Below are 18318 nucleotides of genomic sequence, written 5' to 3'. Positions count from 1 at the left end.
TACTCGTATTTAGGTATATAACCTACATTTCAAACGTATTTAGGTATATAACCTACATTTCAAAAGTTAAATTTAATTTGTGTCACTAAGCAGAACTATTAAACAGTTACATGGTGTATAACAGGGACTGGACACCAGCTGTTGACTATCAAAAGAAAAGCAAACACAATACATTCAGGTCTGTAGTATTAACTCTGGGGCCCAATCCTGAAAATATTACCAAGAACAGTCAAACTGTCATGACTCATCTCATTGATTGAGGCATGGTAGTAAGTGCTTTCAAGGAGAGTTACATCCCCATCTCGGCCTAGAATTAAATATAATTCACAAAGGATTTGGCAGTCAGGAACTCCCAATCTGTTCTCTAACTAATGAAAAGGATTTAATTTCCTTCACAGAATCCTTTTGCTCTGGAGAATAACACATTTGTCTGTACACACAAAAGAATTTGTAATTTTCTTGGAGTTAAAGTCATTAGGTTATTTATACTATACCATAGTATGTGGGGAGGCAAACTCCACTCTCACTCTGAATCTAGGGCATGTGGACTATAGCTCAGTGCTCTACTCCAGTATACAGTCTGGAATAGTGGCCACAGTCCCACTTTATCACATCTAATGAATTTTCATTCAACTGGATCTACAGACCTTTTCCCAGTCTATCTCCTATCAGAGTTAGAAGGGACCTCAGGAGGTCATCTAGTCCAACCTGCTGCTCAAGGCAGGACTAATCCCCAGGCAGATTTTTGCCCCAAATGACCCCCTCAAGGATTGAGCTCACAATGCTGGGTTTAGCAGGCCAACACTCAAACCACTGAGCTATCCCTCCTATGGCCCTATAGATCTTTGTAGGAGTAGCAGAAATATTCTTTTCATTACACAGAAACTACTCTGCTAGCAACACCACCAGGTATCCTTGAATCAGGGTGAATTTCAACCATTGTAAAAGTTTTTGTGCAGTAACTTAAAACTTTAGCAGTCTCTTACTAGTGTGCATGTGGAAACAAAACCTGTCAACAGGCCCATTAACTGCATCCAAATCCTTGCTGAGACAAGGCATTATGCATTGGGTCAAAATGGAGAGGATGCTATGAAATTGACTACAATGTCATGTGGCCCATCTGCGACTGCTAGTAGCAAGTATCAGGACACTGGATGGGGAGGTCTCTGTGTTACCATAGTGAATTATTTCCTGGGTATCTGGCTGGTGATTCTGGCTGACATGCTTGGGGTCTAACTGGTTGCCATATTTGGGGTGGGAAGGAATTTTCCCCTATCTCAGATTGGCAGAAACCCTGAGAGGGGTGGGGGGGGGTCACTTTTATCTGCAGTATGGGGCATGGATCACTTGCCGATTTGAAGTAGAGTAAATGGTGGATTCTCTGTAACTTGAAGGCTTTAAATCAAGATTTGAGGACTTCAGTAACTCAGCCAGAAGTTATGGGTCTATACAGGAATGGGTGTGTGAGGTTCTGAGACTTACAATGTTCAGGAGTGAGACTTGATCACAATGGTCCCTTCAGGTTTCAAAGTCTATGAGTCTAAAATAGTCTGATATTTCCCTATCTGACTTCTGTTCAAGGTTAGACAGGCAGACCTGCAAATCAGAAATTATAGGTGACTGAGAGACCCAGCCCTGTCAGGTATTAACACAGCCTCCTCCCTCTGGAGGAAGGTTGAAACTAGTTTCATGGTTTAACTAGATTTCAAGGTACTGATTGGTACGAAATTGAGACTCTCAAATCTGGCTTCTGCCAAACCAAAAGCTGGCCAAATTAAGAGAATGTATTATTTTATTTTAAAAAGAAAATTAAGAGTAAAGTACATTATCACCAAGTAGCCATTGTTGTGTTTGTACCTGGCTGCCTCCTTTTTGATATTTTCAGAGACTCTCTTTATGTTATTATCATTCCCTGGGGAGCTAAACAGCAGATACAAGATGAGGGGGGAAATAGCAAGACAAATGTATTCATAGATGTGACATAAATACTCTGATCTCATTACAAAAAAGCAACTCCAGATTATAAAGAATTAAATTATACACCCACAAACCAGAAGGAAAATGTACTTTGTACATACAAAGAACAAACTTCATAAATAAATTTTATTTAACCAAGACTATCTTTAGTCTTTATCTACTCCACCTGCCTCAGTGTGAGACTCCATATGATTCACTCAAGACAGCCTCTGGGTAACACTTCAGGCACTTGAGAAATTTTCCCTTTGAAAAGAATTCTTTAAGCATTCAGTCTTCAACTATTTAGAACAGACTAGCTTTTCACTGCTGTCATACCACCACCTCAGTGAAGCAAGGCAATTTGGTCCAGATCCTCAAAGATAACTAGGCACCTAACCCCCAGATTTGGGCACATAAATATCAGATTTAGGTGCCTAATCCCAGTTTTGGGGCCACTGTGATGGACCCAAACTCCTTGTAGGCACCTACATTTTCAAAATAAAAGCTCCCTAGGTGCCTGTTTCTGCCCCTAGGCATGCACACTTCTGCCTCCCTCTAGGCATCTGTATGCCTGTCTCCTGCCTAAGCTCCTGAGCAATTCACGAAAAAGGTGATTGGCTGCCTAAGTCACTTGCAGGACCTAATCTGGTAGGTGTGCTCAGAGGCCACTACTAGATTGGGTCAACTGAAACTCCAGCTGGAGGAGGAGGTGATGCTCACCATACAACTTTTAGCACAAAACTGATCTTTGGGATATTCTGACATGGACTCCCTCAAGTTCTTCTGATGAAACTGTTCCACTGTGGATAAATGAAAGAGTGATTGGAGCAGGGAACTGGGCCCTGGGTTTCTCACCTCCCAGCTGGTGCCCTAACCACTGGATTATAGAGTCTCTCTCTCTCTCTCTCTCTGGCCTAAAGATTGTTTCAGTATTTATCCACAGTGGGACAGTAACTGGACTGCAGGTAGAGAATGAGAATGATGCTGTAGTCCAGTGGTTATTGAAGCGAATGGGAGTTAGGTGCCTACATACCTTTGAGGATCTGGGCCCTACTGTGTATCTGAATTTCACTAGCAATTGATTTCTTATCATAAAGTCAGAGGTAAAGTCACTTGCCATATATGGTACAATATACAATTTCTGACCATTTGTTTACACTGGAAATTGTAAGAATCCTTGTAAATTTAAATGTTATCCATTAGAAGATTGTGTTACCTTACCTGTAGACTGCCTGACCTTCCTGGATAAGATAAGAATGTGTTCATGAACCTCTCATGTCCACGGGTTAGAAATGCATCATGGGATCTAGGCACTTCTGATGCTGCAAAGAAAGCAGCAGATAAACAAACTGAAACTTTACTGAGAAGTAACTAGAACTTTGAAGCATGCTACTACCCTGACTCAAACCCACAAACAGGAAGTTTTCTTTCTCCTATTATACCACAATCTATTACATTTCCTCCTGAAGATTTCTGTTCCATACAATGTTTTTAAAATACATGTGATGCAGACTTTAAACTCAGTCCCATTGTTCATACCCTTAACAGTCTTCAACTTGCTTCAGCCTGTGTGTGGCCTTACTGTTCTACCTTGAAATCACATCATAGAGTCAGCAGTTACTAGCACTTAACTATTGAAGTCTGGTCTTTACCAATTTTAACATGACAGACTCTTTGATTGTTCCTGGAAAACAGACATTCCACCCTCTTAATGTTGATGCCAGTCCAGATATACAGTAGCTGGTTCATCATTAGCTTTCATTTCAGGCCATCACTATCTTCATTCATCCTATTAGGATCTGCAGTGTCCTGTGGTTGTCTTTTCTTCCCTACAGAAGTGATATATGTGTGATGGTCTATGCCAGGTTTCTTTTTAGGTAGCTCTTGTTTCTCTAATAGATGCCATATTCTGAGGTATCAGTGTGATAAGATTTGGATTCTGCTCCTATTCTTGATGAAACACTATAAGACCCCTCAGGTTGCTCCTGGGGAGTTCTGTGCCAAAGAATTAAAAATTCTGCACACAATATTTTAAAATTCTGCATATTTTGTCAAAATAACACCATATAATCATGCCAGTTTCAATTATTTTGATAATTTATTTCAAAATACCTGTCAGCAAGTATGTCTGTAACAATACAGACAACAAAAAAGATTCAGGAAATGTTTTTTGACAAATGGATTTCTTACTAGGCATATTAATACAGAACATTGAGTAATAATTCATTTAAACTACAATACAGAAATGGATCTCCCACACCACTCAGAAGCAATGCGAATGCTTGGGGGAGATAGGAGTAATGGATGAGCTGGGGGAGAGGGAAGTAATTGCTGGAAAGGAACCTGGGAGTGAACTTGGAGAGTTGTTGGGTGTGGATGGGAGAATTATGAACAGGGTTTTTTTTGGGGGGGGGGGATTGTTAGGGAGCCTTCCCCAGGCAGACCCTGGCTGACACCTAGCCTCTCCCATTCAGTCAGGTACATCTGCCCCATTCCCATTGTCCCTGCACCCTCCCTCTCCCCATCCCCATGTGTCCCTGCACCCCCACTCAGCCACCCCTCTCCACCCAACCCCAGGTGACCCTGCACCCCATTCAACCACTCCACTCTCCCTGTCCCCATGTGTCCCTGCACCCACCATGGCCCTACACTCCCACTCAGCCACTTCAGCCCCCATGTGTTCCTGCACTCTCACTCAGCCACCCCTTCTCTCCCATCCCCAAGTGTCCCTGTACCCCCACAGAGCCACTCCCTCCCCCCATCCACATGTGTCCCTGCACTCCCCACCTCCTACCCCCATGTGGCCCTGCACCCCCACTCCCATTCAGCCCTCCTTGGCTCAATGCTGTCACTCCACTAGCTCCTGTGCCCCTGCCCCAGTCTGTCCCCTCCACTAGTCCTTCTGAACCCCAGTTTATGTGAACCCCCCAGCAGCCCCATGTGCCCTGCTCTTTCCATCCTCCTGCCCCCATATCCTGTGCTTCTTCACCTGGCCCCGCAGGCAAGTCGCTGTGAGGAAGACAACCAATCCCCTTCCCCCTCCACAGCAGCCCGAGCCAGCAGCCCTTTCTTCTGGCAAGACAGCAGCCCCTGGTTGGTGACACTGCAGCGCCTTCCCAGCAGAATGTATTTTCTACGGGGTGGGGGGAAACTTGCGGGGGACATGAATTCTGCACATGCACAGTGGTGCTGAATTCTCCCAGGAGTAATGGGTCTAGGAGGCCTACAGAGCTACCAGGTAGCTGGTTGCTCCAGGTTGCTACTCAGCAACAGCTGTAACCTGCTTCTGCTCCAATGCCCATGACCCACTGTGGACACAGACTATGGGAAGTCCTGCCTGAAGGGGTTTGACAGGCAGCAGGCTCATGGCTCCTGATTGGCTCCCCACTCTATATAAACACAAGGGGCAGTTCAGGTAACAGTGTGGATTTCCTGTAATTGCTATGGCCATGTGTGCTCTTGGCTTGATTTGAACTTTGCCTTCAGACCCTGAAACCTGATTATTAACTTTTCTGTTACTCCCAGCCTAAGGTTTCATGCTGCTTTAACCCTTGGATCTGGCTGTCCTTATTATGATCCTGACAGGCAGTATGTAGCCACCCTGGTAACATTTCTCTCATGTTTCATTGAAAACAAACAGAAGTCAAATAAAAACATACCTTCTCTTGCTAGAAGGTTGTAATATAACGTTTTATTTCTTAAAATTCAGCATAACACACAAGATCCAAAAACATGAAGCAGCCTGTTTTCTCTAAGGCAGAGAGGCAGAACTTGCTGTTCTATAATTAAGATTAAGCTGAGTTTTGCACTTAAAAGAGGGATTCAACCACTTTTATCTGAAGCTGGGCACATCTAAAGTACATGCCAATCTATTTCTGTGTGAAATACCAATTAGCAATTGAGCAGAAGAATATAATGTACCAGTCCCCAGGCAATTTCTTAAATCTAACAGAACCTGAGGGTCTATTTCTCCTTTTTAAAATCATAGTTTTAATTACCTAATCATTCTTTCAGTTATACTGTTTGATTGTGGATACCCTGGGCGTGTATTTTTCTAACATGTTCCCCAATGCTTTGCTAAATCTTTAATCTCTCATCTAGACAAAGGTCACTAACCATTTCTGATAGTATCCCGTTTCTAGCAAACACTGCTTTAAGCTTGTTAATTACAGGCTGGGATGCCTCATCACTCATTCTCAGTATGTATAAGCATTTAAATGAACATCCTATAATCAGCTAAAAAGAATTTACTTTGAAATCACAATTCTGTGCCTGCTTTTTGCCACATCATACTTGGAAACTAATGTGGTCTCCCAGATTCTTTTGGGTTGCTTTGTTCATGTTGTACAAATTTTGTATGTTTCTAGAGCATTTGGAATGTCATATGACATATATGAACAATGCCTGACTGAAGTAGCCCTGGTTTTATTCCTTTTGATACCCTGATGACTCACTCACATGTAACTGTTCTAACATTATATTCCTATTTCCTCCTGGGATATGTATATTATTACCTATCAATATTAGTCCATCTGCAGTCTTTGCAAAATCTTTCATGACATTCAGTTGGTGACTATGACATTCAGTCAGCAAGGCCAGTCACCCACCTCTGTATAAGTGTACCATTGCATTTCAGCATCTCTTCCAGTTTCCTTTTAGAGTTTGTTACCTCAGTCTCAGATGTCTGCCATTTTTACATTTATGAGCTTATGATATTTAAATTATGACCTTTGCTTACTTTCTTTGGGACTCGCCACATTTACCCTCAAAAAGCTTTATTTTGTATTGTATCTGGTTCCTGTTAAATGTGGTATATTCATCTCTTGCTCTTGGCATGAACTTCCTGATAATGTTATCATGCTCAGATTCATCAGTTGAAGCAATAATCTGCAATTACAGTACATACAGTCCAGGAATATTACTAACAATTTCATTCTTTTTCTGGACTATTTCACTAGTTGATTTAATCCCTAATGATAATCTACAAAATCTGTATTGTTACCATAGGGTATTAAACAAGCAAAGGATGCTCATCCAGCTGTACATGCAAATACCCTTCTTTCTCATGTAAAAATCAGCCTTTGTGTATTCTCTAGTGTGAGTGCAGAACAGTGCTAATTGTTAAGTTTTAGCTTTCTGGGGTATAAATAATGTGCTTGCTAGCAAACTACTAACCTGTTCAGCTGAAACATCAGATCTCTTAATTCCAGCATCTTCAAAAATAACAATTGTTTTTCTCCCAAGAGAAGTGAAAAGTATCTTTTTACACTCATGAAAATGGGGTAACATTTCTGGCAATACAAATGTGCTCATCACCACAAAACTCAAACACATCAACATACTCTAATTACATCCTCTTGGGTAGCAAATGTTCTCTAGAGACTGCAAGCTTCACTCTATGCTGTCAGTGTAGCACCTCCCTTGTTTAACATCAGTGTAGACATTACTCCAGCTACACAGCAGGGCAACTTACCTTTAATATAATGGTGGGACTCACCAGGTGGTGCTACAACAGTCTTATAAGTGCTTTTTCTTAGTGTGCAAATGAGGTACAGTTTTTGAGAAATGTATTGTTAGTTTTATGATGTAGTTTCTTTATGGGAGGTTGCTCTGTCCTGTAATAGCTTTAAATTGCTGGGGTGCACTTGCTCCCTAGTAGGACTGTGAACATTTTTCAAAAGTAAAGGATGTGTATGATGGAAGAATGGTAAGGCCAAATTTGAATGGTGTGGGCCTGGCCATCCCTCTGTCAGCATGACGGAGGGCCACCAGCTTTTAGGGGTTTTGTGACCTGGTACATGGGGTTGCAACATCATGCAAATTTGACCTGGCCACCTCCACTAGAATTCTCAATCCGTACAGGGACACCTCTTATCCTGAATTTCAACTGGGATGTAGCGTTGCCAGAGTAGGTCAGATTCTGCTCTGGCAGCTAAACAGAATAAAAGTACTTATCTAGTGAGGACTTATCTGTACTTATCTAGTCAGGACAAGCAATTTTGTTTAGTTAAATAATGAATTCCCTTATAATACAAGGCTGTTGGCAACCCTACTCCCTGAGAACCAGGCATTGGATTTTGGGCTTAGATTTCCAGAAGAGGGATTTGCCTGTGCGCCATTTGTGACTCTCTGTTTAAGGACTGATGAATATAATACCAAATTAAACTAAGAAAATACCCACACTCCATACTACTGATTATTTTTTCAGTGGGAAAACCAACTTTCATGGCCCTGACATCTGCTACTGCTTTGCAGAGGTTAAATGGTATTCTTTGTAGCCAAACCGCATTCAGCATGAACATGTTTACATCAGGCCTAGTACAGTATTTTATCAACAGATATCACTTTGCTCAATGCCACTGGAAGACGAGCTTGAATGGCACTTTGTGATGTAATTTTTTGAAGTGCTTTGTACTAAGAAGCAATGTTTACCATTTGTTGTCAAGAATGGTGACTTATGCTTTTCTCAGATCTCACTTGCAATTCCTAATACAGTCCTGCTGTTAATATCTTATAACTAAAGGTAGCTTTGGATAATTTTGTACACTTGTTGGTGTCACTAGGCATAGCTACCAGGTAACTCAGGGGAGTGGAAGGCTAAAAGAGCCGATGAAGCTCCTTTGCTCTGGGCCTACCTGAGCCACAGTGACTCCATCTTGTAAACTCTCACCTACTTCTGTGCTAACTGCTTACATGTTGAAGCAAAAATGTAAGGGTCAGCTTTTCTAGCAGGCAGCTGCTGTAAACAGGCCTTGCAAGGCCAAAAGATAAGCAGACGAATGGGAATTTTTCTAATTGTAACTGCTCGAGGTGGGAGGGGTAAGAGGGAGTAACAGAACAAAGGCTTGCACAGAAACAGCTTGGAATATAAAAGGGAAAATTTTATTTGTATGTGCTGCACTGGATTTGAGACATGCTGGTCTCCTAGTGCCATTTCAGAGCTCTGAAATAAACTTGGCTTGCTTTCTCCCCTCGGTGTCTTTATTGGTGCCAAGCACACCGGGCAACGAACCCCTGTTTGCCATCTCGAGACCCGGTTCTGGGCAGGCAACACACTCAATTTAACAGCATAAGCAAATGACTCACTCTTGCCTAGCTTTTGTTCTAAAATCTGCTGTCATGATGGGCGAATAGGTTGATAGTTATGGCTAATTCATATTCAGGGGTCCTAATACTGTATCTGAATGCTGTTTAGACCACCATCCTCCATTTTGAATAGCACCTATTGCTCCTTACTCATGACCCTTACCCCTCAATTTATGGCCTTAAATCACCAATGACCTTGTAAGGTAGTAGGCAGGCTCTTAAGGGGGATAACTAGATGGTCTGCCACATCCATTCAGGCTCCTCAAAAGGTGGCCAGCAAAGTACGGCTACTCCCTAACGCACCAGTGAATATATCTCCATTTTACAGTAGTTGCTAATATTTATTCTAGGTGGCAAATTTGTCTATTTATCCATCCTTGCTCTCAGAGTCAATATTTTTCAGGCAGTGTTAATTATTAACTTGGAGCAGGGCTAGGATTAGCCCCACTGAATGACCCAGATCTCAAAGGATTTTTTTTTTTCTTGTACAAGTGAAATGCTCTTTGCTATGGCTTGCATTTTGGGTTTTGAGTGATTCAGATTAAGTATCACTATCCTAAGACAGCAGACACAAAACAAGCAAAGGCAGAAAATAATCAGCATGGGCTGACTACCCCCCGTACAAAACTACCCTCCTAAATCCCATATTCTCTAGGCAACTCCTCCTGTCATGTTGCTGAGAAAGGCTATTTATATAACCTTAATTGGTTATAAGGGTAACAGCGTCCACCTGTTCTGTCTGGCACAGCTGCTTTCTGTTAGCCCAGACAAGTTGGGGAGGGAGAAACTCAAAGCTACCTACTCTTCAGGAGTTCTACTCCCATAGTCTCGAGCCTGACTAGAATCTGGATTGGAATTTCAAACAGATCCCCTAGGAACAGCAATTAGCTTCCTAGGCAACCACTGGTGGCCTGAACACATTACTGCAGTATTTACATGGTAATTGAGGGGTTGTTTCAGTAGGACAGTGGAGAGGGAAGAAGGGTTTTCAGATCATGATGTTTCTGTCATAAATGGTGTGTATTATTTTTTGTGGGGTTTTAGGTAAATTCAGACCCATGCAGGAGCCATGTTGCCTGGGCAGTGGTGTTGTGAAAAGTGACAGCTACTCCTGTCCCCGATGTGCCCTTCCACAGTGAGTGGGATAGGATAAGGTGGCATAGAGCCAACAGTGCTAGCTTTAAACAATCTGTGGATTCTCTTATGCCAGAGGAATCTGTAGATATAGAGTGACCAGATGTCCTGATTTTAGGGTCTTTTTTTTATATAGGCTCCTATTACCCCTCCACCCCATCTTGATTTTTCACACTTGCGGTCTGGTCACCCCATGTAGATGCTATGTCAGGGAAGCTTTTTTTACTGCTCAGTAGTTAGATAAGCTGAAGATCTACCCAAGAAACTGCTGAATTTTAAATGTATTTTGTGTTTACATTTTTCTAATGCATTTAGTGTTTATGAGAAATGTTAGCTTGATAATAGTGAACATGGAAGTCCCCTACTTTACAGAAGAGATACAATTTGGGCAGTGGCATTGCCATCTTCCTTACTGCCCCTTCAGTTACTATGCCTCAGTCCTGTCAAGGAGGGACCACCTCTGGGTGTAAGAGGGTATGAAGATACCTTTAAAATCCTTGGCCTCCCCTCACCATTAAAATTGCTACCAACATTTAACAAGTGTATTTACATTTCATATATCATTGTACCTATTACCACTTAAAAAGGTAATAAGCACCTTAAAAACATTAGATGGAGACACAGATGAGCTCAAGTTAACACAGGCATAATTCACTCTCTAATAAGATCCTGTACTGTAAAAAGAAAATAAACCCAAAGACAATACACGTTACTAAAATCTTTCTTCCTAACTTCTTGGTAATACTGGTATATGTTAGAGCAGGCAAGTACAATTACCTTTGCCAGGGAGATCCTTTAGCATCCCAACCTGCTGTTCCATCTTATAAAGGAAATAAACACATTATGATTTGTGGTGGTGGAAATGTGTATAAACTAGTGTGGTTTGCTTACTTGGGGAAACACTAATATGACTTAATAGTTGTGACACCAAAGCCACTTTGTTCCCCATTTCTGTGACTAGAATGTAAGATGTGTAAAAGCTGGAGCTGTGTCATACCTAAGTGAAGATGCACACCATTGTGACACTCACCTCCAATGTCTCATCCCTGCTTAAAATTAACACCTGCTGAGGGATACTGTAAATCAGTCAGGGTCTCTGCCCAATACACGTTGTCTGCCTCTGCAGAATCTGCAATATACACTCATCCCAGTTCTCTCTATATAGAATATTAAAGTACTGTGCATCTAAACAGCCTCTTAACCCAAACACTCTGAATTTATCTTACTGCCTTAATTGTATTCAGGGATTATGCAGGCTTGGGAATGTATCTTTCTTTCTTCAACCTGCTCATAGTGAATAGTGCTCATTATCACAAATAGTGCCCCAGAGGAAGGGTAACAGAACAGAGCTATTAGGTACCAGGAAGCAAAAAGAATCACAGAACCCTTTTTGGTAGTGAATATAGTAGATGGTAGGCTGGTGAGGGGTGTCATAGAGGGTGGGCTGGTGGGGAGGGTGTTTGTTGGTAGAGAGCAGCCAGGGAATAGACACAGCTTTCTGAGACTGCAAAGGGAAGACAGGAAGAGCTGTCAATGGGGCTGGGCTACCATTGTAGTGGCTTCCACCACCACATAGGGTGGCCATTTTAATTATCCATTGCCTGATCTTTATTTTTGAGTGAAACTTGTATGAGTGAATATTTGCCCAGTGACCAGATTCTGTACAAATACAGTCAAAACTGGGCATTCATTCCAGCCCTATCCAAACTTAATCTCAAACGAGACAGTATAAAAATAAACAATCAGCCCATCAAATCTAGGTGAGTTTACTGTGAACAGCTGCAACCAGCAGGAGTGGTTCAATGCGCTGGAAAGGTCCAAATTGGGAAAAGGCAATTGTAACAATGCCTCACTACTTTCAGATCAGGCAAGTCTCCCTGTATTCATGATGGCTCTTACAAGTACGTGTGTGGCACTTCTGGGGAAAGATCTTCAGTCACCTCTACAGCTGTGACTTTGTACCGTCAGTTGCCTACTTCTTTCCTCATTGCCCTGGAGAGGCCAGAGTACTTAATTTCTCCAAGTGTGTCTTTCATTAACACTTTGGCTATCCAGGCCTGGTCTTCATCAGAATAAATCTTTAATTTTAGTGATGTAGAATAAAAAAATTTAAATAAAAGAGCTAAAAATAAACACTATAGAGAAAGCATTTCTAGATTGGCATTGAGCTTAGTTACAAACTAGAGCTCTGGGCCAGATCCTGGACTGTTCATCTAGCTGATTTGCACTGTTTGGGCACCAAAACGGAGCTGGAAAACTGGTGGGGCAGCTGAGGAGTCTCCTGGCATAAGAGAATCCCTCAGTGCTGTAAAGCCCACTCCCAGCTCCCATTTCCTGGCACAGGGAACATACTGGGGACCAACTCTGGCCAACAGAACAATGCCTAAGAAACTTACTGACTGCATAACAGAGAGTAGCTCTGAGGTGCTGGGTGGTCCTAAGATCTGTTGTTGGAAAGGTGGCTTGAAGCCACCTTTGCCTGGGGTCCTGCACCAAGCACAGATCATAGAGATCCAAGGATCTGGTAATATGTTACCTGGGTCTGTATGTGGCAAAAATTTATCTTGTCATGCAGCCTAAAGTTGCTGCTTTTCCACCAGTTCGATGTCCCCATTGTGATGTCACAGAACCCCTACATAGACTCTTTTCTGACAAAAACAAAACAAAAAACAGGGTTTGGCATGCTGATTTTACAAGGGCATAGCTCTATTGTCTACAGTAGTTATTCCTGATTTAAATCAGAATAAGGCCCAGAAGCCATAGTCTTTTGAGGTCCAGGAGTCAAGAATCCTTTAGTATTTGGGATTACATCCTTCGTTTAATGCATACATTCCCTTAGATTTTCATTTTATAAAGAGAATGAGTTTGCTTCTAGACTTCCACTGTATATTTTTTTCTTGACAGAGACATCAGGCAATATTCCCTGTACATATCCATTTCCAATCGTTCCTTCAAATATAATGATGATGCTCAGTTTTTTGCATACAGCTTATTAGCATGTCTCAAAGGCAGGGAAATTCAGGAGAGAGGTGGGAGGGACTCGAGTCTAGAATGGAAAAAGAGTTGGATTGTGCACTGTGTGACCAGATTGGAAGCTGTGTTCCTCTCCTTCCAGATCAGAGTCTTAGGACTGCCGTCCCCTTGTCATCCACTATGCCTATCACAGTATATCTGATTTTAGTTCAACGCCTGCAGTTCTGCTGTCTCCGGGACAATGACAGCGTTAATCAAAGCACCATAGATGTATTTAGGGCAAAAGCAATACAGAGAAAGCATCATAAAACAATAGTCTACACGCACACTAAGCTTACTAGATGTCACCCATCCTCTGCCTGGGATCCTGGTAGGTCCAAACACACATCTCAGTTCTTTATTCCAGAGTGAGTCTGCTCAGCCAGATCAGTCCGACTTTTTTTTACAGTATGGGAACTTTCTCTCCCAGGCCTCCTGACCATAGGCGTGCGCATGGGGTGTGCCCTGGCACACCCTAATGCCCTGAGCTCCGGCTGGGAAGGCTGCTCCTTCCCCCTCCCCTCCTCAGCTGTTTGCCGGGCAGGCTCAAATCAACTGCTTCCTGCCTCCCTTTTCCGGCAGGGGCCGAGTGAGTCTCACACACACACACACAAGCCTTAGGCAGCAGCACAGCCCCTGCTTGCCTAGGGCTGCCCTGCGCCTCTTGGGCTGGTGGCTATGGCGTCCACGTGTATGGCTGCTCCCTGCCAGCCAGGCTCCACTCCGGCCACAGCAGGCAGCACGTGACCCAAGGGAGCCCAGCTAAGCTAGGGCTAGGTGCAGTGGGAGAAGCTCCAGATATCGGCAGGAGCCATGCGGGGGTGGGGGAAGAGAAGCCCCAGACGGGACTGGAGCCACGTGGGGGGAGGGAGTGGGGGTGGAGGAGAAGCCCGGACCCCGGCAGGAGCTGCACTGTGGTGGGGAGGGAAGAAGCCTGGACCCGAGCAGGAGCTGCACTGGGGGGGAGGGGAGAGAAGCCCGGACCCTGACAGGAGCTGCACTGGGGGCGGGGCGGAGGACCCACACTGGGGCAGGGAGGAGAAGCCCTGGACCCTGGCAGAAGATGTGGGGTTGAAGTTCCCGTCTCGGGAGCCCACCTGTGGAGCTGGGGCTGCATGCTTCTGCGGGGCGGTGTTTGGCTCCGTGGGGAGGCTAGGACCCTCATCTCATGGTAAGGGGTCTAGGGCCAGGGGGGTTGGATAAGGGGTGGGGGCAGGCAGGGAGCAGGGAGCAGGGTGGGTTGGATAGGGGGTGGGATCCCGGGGGGGGTGGTTAGGGGCAGAGGGTCTCTGGAGGGGGCAGTCAGGGAGCAGGGGGGGTTGGATGGGGCATGGGAGTCCCACGGTCTGTCAGGGGGCAGGGGGTGAATAGGGGTCAGGGCAGTCAGGGGACAGGAAGCAAGGAAGGTCCTGGGGGAGCAATTGGGGGAGTCTTTGGAGGTGGTGGTCAGGGGACAAGGAGCTGGAGGGGTTGGATGAGTCAGGAGTTCTGGGGGGGCTGTCAGGAGGCAGGGGTTGGAGAGGGGTTAGGGGAGGCAGGGAGCAGAGGGGGTTGTATGGGTCAGGAGTTCTGGGGGGGGCTGTCAGGGGGTGGGGAGCGGTTGGATAGGCAGGCAGTTCTGAGGGTCTGTCTAGGGGCAGGGATGTGGATAAGGGTCGGGGCAGTCAGGGGACAGGTAGGGGGTAGGGTCCTAGGGGGGTAGTCAGGGGACAAGGGGCAGGGAGGCTTAGATAGGGGGAGGGGTTCTGGGGGGCAGTTAGTGGCAGGGGTCCCAGGAGGTGGTAGTCAGGGGACAAGGAGCAGGGGGGGTTGGGGGTTCTGAGGGGGGCAGTCAGGGGGTGGGAAGTAGGAGGGAGTGGATGGGGGCAGGATGGGGGCGGGTATACGGCGGGGCTCCCTGGGTGCACACCCTAATGAAATGGGCTGCTCATGCCTATGCTCCTGACCCAGATAATGCCAGTCAAGGCTACTGCCCCCAGGGGGTGAACTTCAAAGGGCTGGGTATCTGCATAACTGGCCCTGAAAACTTGCAGTAATTTCCCTCTCACCCTATCTCCCCAGTGATTCCAGATTCCCCAGGAAACCAACCCAGCAAGCCAGGAACACGATACATACACCACTTATTGATACAATAGTTTATGAATATCCCATGTGTCCATAGCCTCTGGCACATCTCTTTTGAAGTTTCTAGACTTCCAAGGTCTCCCATCTGTCACAGAATACATAAGAGACATACCATAGTATTCATTATAAAAAGGAGTGTCCAAGCAACGCTCAAGCACTTAACTCCAAACTGAGCTCCAAATGCCACATCTGAAAGCAAACACATTGAAATGGATGAACCTGTCATTATGAAATTCATTAATCCCACTCTAGCCCCCAAAGAAGAGTGATCTAGCTGTAGGACCTTTTGATGGGTGTTCTCATGTGTGGAAGTGGGGGAAAAGGAGAATTTCTTTGCTGCCATAGGACCAAAGCCTCAGGCTCAGGTATATGAGAGTAAAGGGTATATTAGCCTGAGGCTAGTCTGGCCAGTGCGGAAGGGACTACAGAATGGTTCCAAATAAAATCCATGGAACTGCTCAGGTTTGTGCAGCTCTGCAAACAAGACACAAATAACGTACATATATAGCATTACATACTAATGCACAGTCAGAGCATGTTCGCTCTTCATATAGTAAGTCATTCACACAGACTACAAACACTCCCTAGTTAATTTGGAATCTCTTCCACATATCTGTACTGTGGCAGAATTAGATTTGAATCTGTATCCTAGCACCAAGCACTGCATGCTGTGTGCAGCTGACCCAGTGTGCAGAAAATGGAACTATTTTCCTTGACATTAATTAAAGCAAGCAGTCATCACAATCATCGCTCTAGGCAACCATGCAGCTATTTATCTCTCAGCCTCCAGGAGGACACAGTCAAATACTTTGAGACTTACTCCCTTCCCCCCACATCCACTGTTTTTGATATCCCATTCAGAATCTATTGTCTCATTTTTACCATGCCTTGATCTTTTTTTTTTCTCCTTCAGGCTTAAAATAGGATTTGAAATTAAAATAGCATGTATGTTTGCAGTGCCATTTCCACTGAGGTCAGCAGAGCTTTGGAAGCAGCAATGGTGGGTAACACAAAGGTACTTTGGGGCCTACACCCTAGATTTAGGTGCCTAAGGACCAGTTTTTGGCTGAATTGCAATCCACGCCTGTGTAACCCTGTAGGCACCTAAACTTGTGTGGCACCTACGTTTTCAGGGTAACAGTTCCCTTGGCACCTATGTTTCTGCCTCTGGGCATGTGCACTGTGCCTCACTCTAGGTGTCTGGATACCCACTTAAGCTTCCGAGCAATTCATGAACCACGGGAAGATAGTCGTTCATCTACTTTCATCATATGCAGGGCCTGATCTGGTAGATGGCCTTTGAGGCTGCCTACCAAGTCAGGTCTCATGCAAAATGTGGCAGCAGGTAATAGCCTGGCTCAGTTTATAACTATTAGCTAAGTGGTTAGAGCACTCACCTAACATGCAGGAAACCAAGGTTCAATTCCCTCCTTGGCCAGATGTGGAGCTTTAACCACTGAGCTATTCTGATGTGGGGCACCTTCAGTCTCTCATGGTGAAGCTGTGGATAAATAATGGAAGAGTGAAAGAAGGAGAACTAAACCCTGGGCCTCTCACATCCCATGTGGGTGCCCTAACAACTGGACTGGAGAATCATTCCCGCTCACTTGTTTTCTCTCTATCCATAGTGGAGCAGTAATTGGGCAAAATACTTAAATAGTTCAATTCCCCTCTCTGTCTGTTGGGGAGAAAGGATTTGAAGAGGGGGCTCCTACTTCCCAGGTGAGTCCTCTAAATGGTGGGCTAAAAGTTGTATAAGGTCAACTTCAGCTCCTTCTCCTCCAACTGTTTTTGTGTGGAGCAACGCAGGTGCCTAACTCATTTCCCCCCTTCCCCTCAAGAAACAGCTTAGGTGTCTAAGAGGGGTTTCCATTTGTGGATTGTTAAGCAGAGATAGGTACCAGAGAGGGGTGGGGCTTAGTACATACCCCTCTGGTCAGCCTCTCCCACTAGCTAGCTTAGGTAGCTCCATACCAAGTATGTTGGTATTTGTGGATTGCATTCTGAGGTGCCTATTTCTCTGCATTTACTGTATAGGAAGACTAAGCACCTAACTCAGGTTTTGGGGATTGAAGTATTGTGCCTGTGATTTTTCTAGGCACCATGCCATGGAGCATTGCAATGTCTAAGTTCCTTTGCAGATCCAGGTCCATGTGTATGTTTATTCTGAAACCACAGCAGAGCACAAAACACTGTGGGCCAAGTTCTGATTTCACTTGCACTACTATAAATCTGATACAGCCCTTGTGACTTAAGATCTACACCAGTGTGAATGAGAGGGGAATTAGTTCCCGTATGATAGCAGTGATTTTCCTCACTGGCTTGGTAGTAGGTCCCAGGCATCCAATTTGCCTGCTAAGACCTCAATTGAGGAAAGTACTTGTATGCATGCTTAACTTTAAGCATGTGCTTGGGAGCCACTGAGCATGTGCTTAAAGTTAAGCTTATATGCCCTTCCTGAATAGAGATGCTTTCGTGAATTAGGGCTGTTACAGAATAAACTGGAGCTTTAAGGGTGCTGGGGTTCAGCCGTACTTATCCAAGGCTTAGCCCACCTCTCCAGGTGAAGGGGATGAGTTGGTGTGGGGGAGGGGTCATGTGATGGGACAGGTGACTCAGAACCAGACTGCTGGAAGTTATAAATGGCAGCCTGAGTACTGTGGGGAAAAGAGTTAATGGTGTTAAAGAGCTATTGTAAGGCAGAGGCTTTCCAAAGCTCCTGGGTAGGAAGTAGTTATAAGAAGTCGTTTGGGGGTTGGGGTCCAGCATTCCCTAGGGAAGGCCTGGGTGAGAGACCTACAAGAAGCAAGAACTTGCTAAAGAGAAGCCTTAGCTAGAGAAAGTTTTGATAAAGGACTGCAAGCCCTGGAAGGAGGGTTATAGGTAAGGGGAAACTGAGACAGCAATGTGGCCTGAAGCCAGAGCAGGTATGCCCTACTACAAGGGACTAAGGGCCCAATTCTGCATGACCTTACTCTGAAGTAAAATCACTGAAAACAATGGGAG

Source organism: Emys orbicularis, chromosome 9, assembly GCF_028017835.1.
Source record: "Emys orbicularis isolate rEmyOrb1 chromosome 9, rEmyOrb1.hap1, whole genome shotgun sequence".
Taxonomy (NCBI): Eukaryota; Metazoa; Chordata; order Testudines; family Emydidae; genus Emys; species Emys orbicularis.
The sequence above is the reverse complement of the archived record's forward strand: the minus strand, read 5'-3'. Positions refer to the sequence as shown.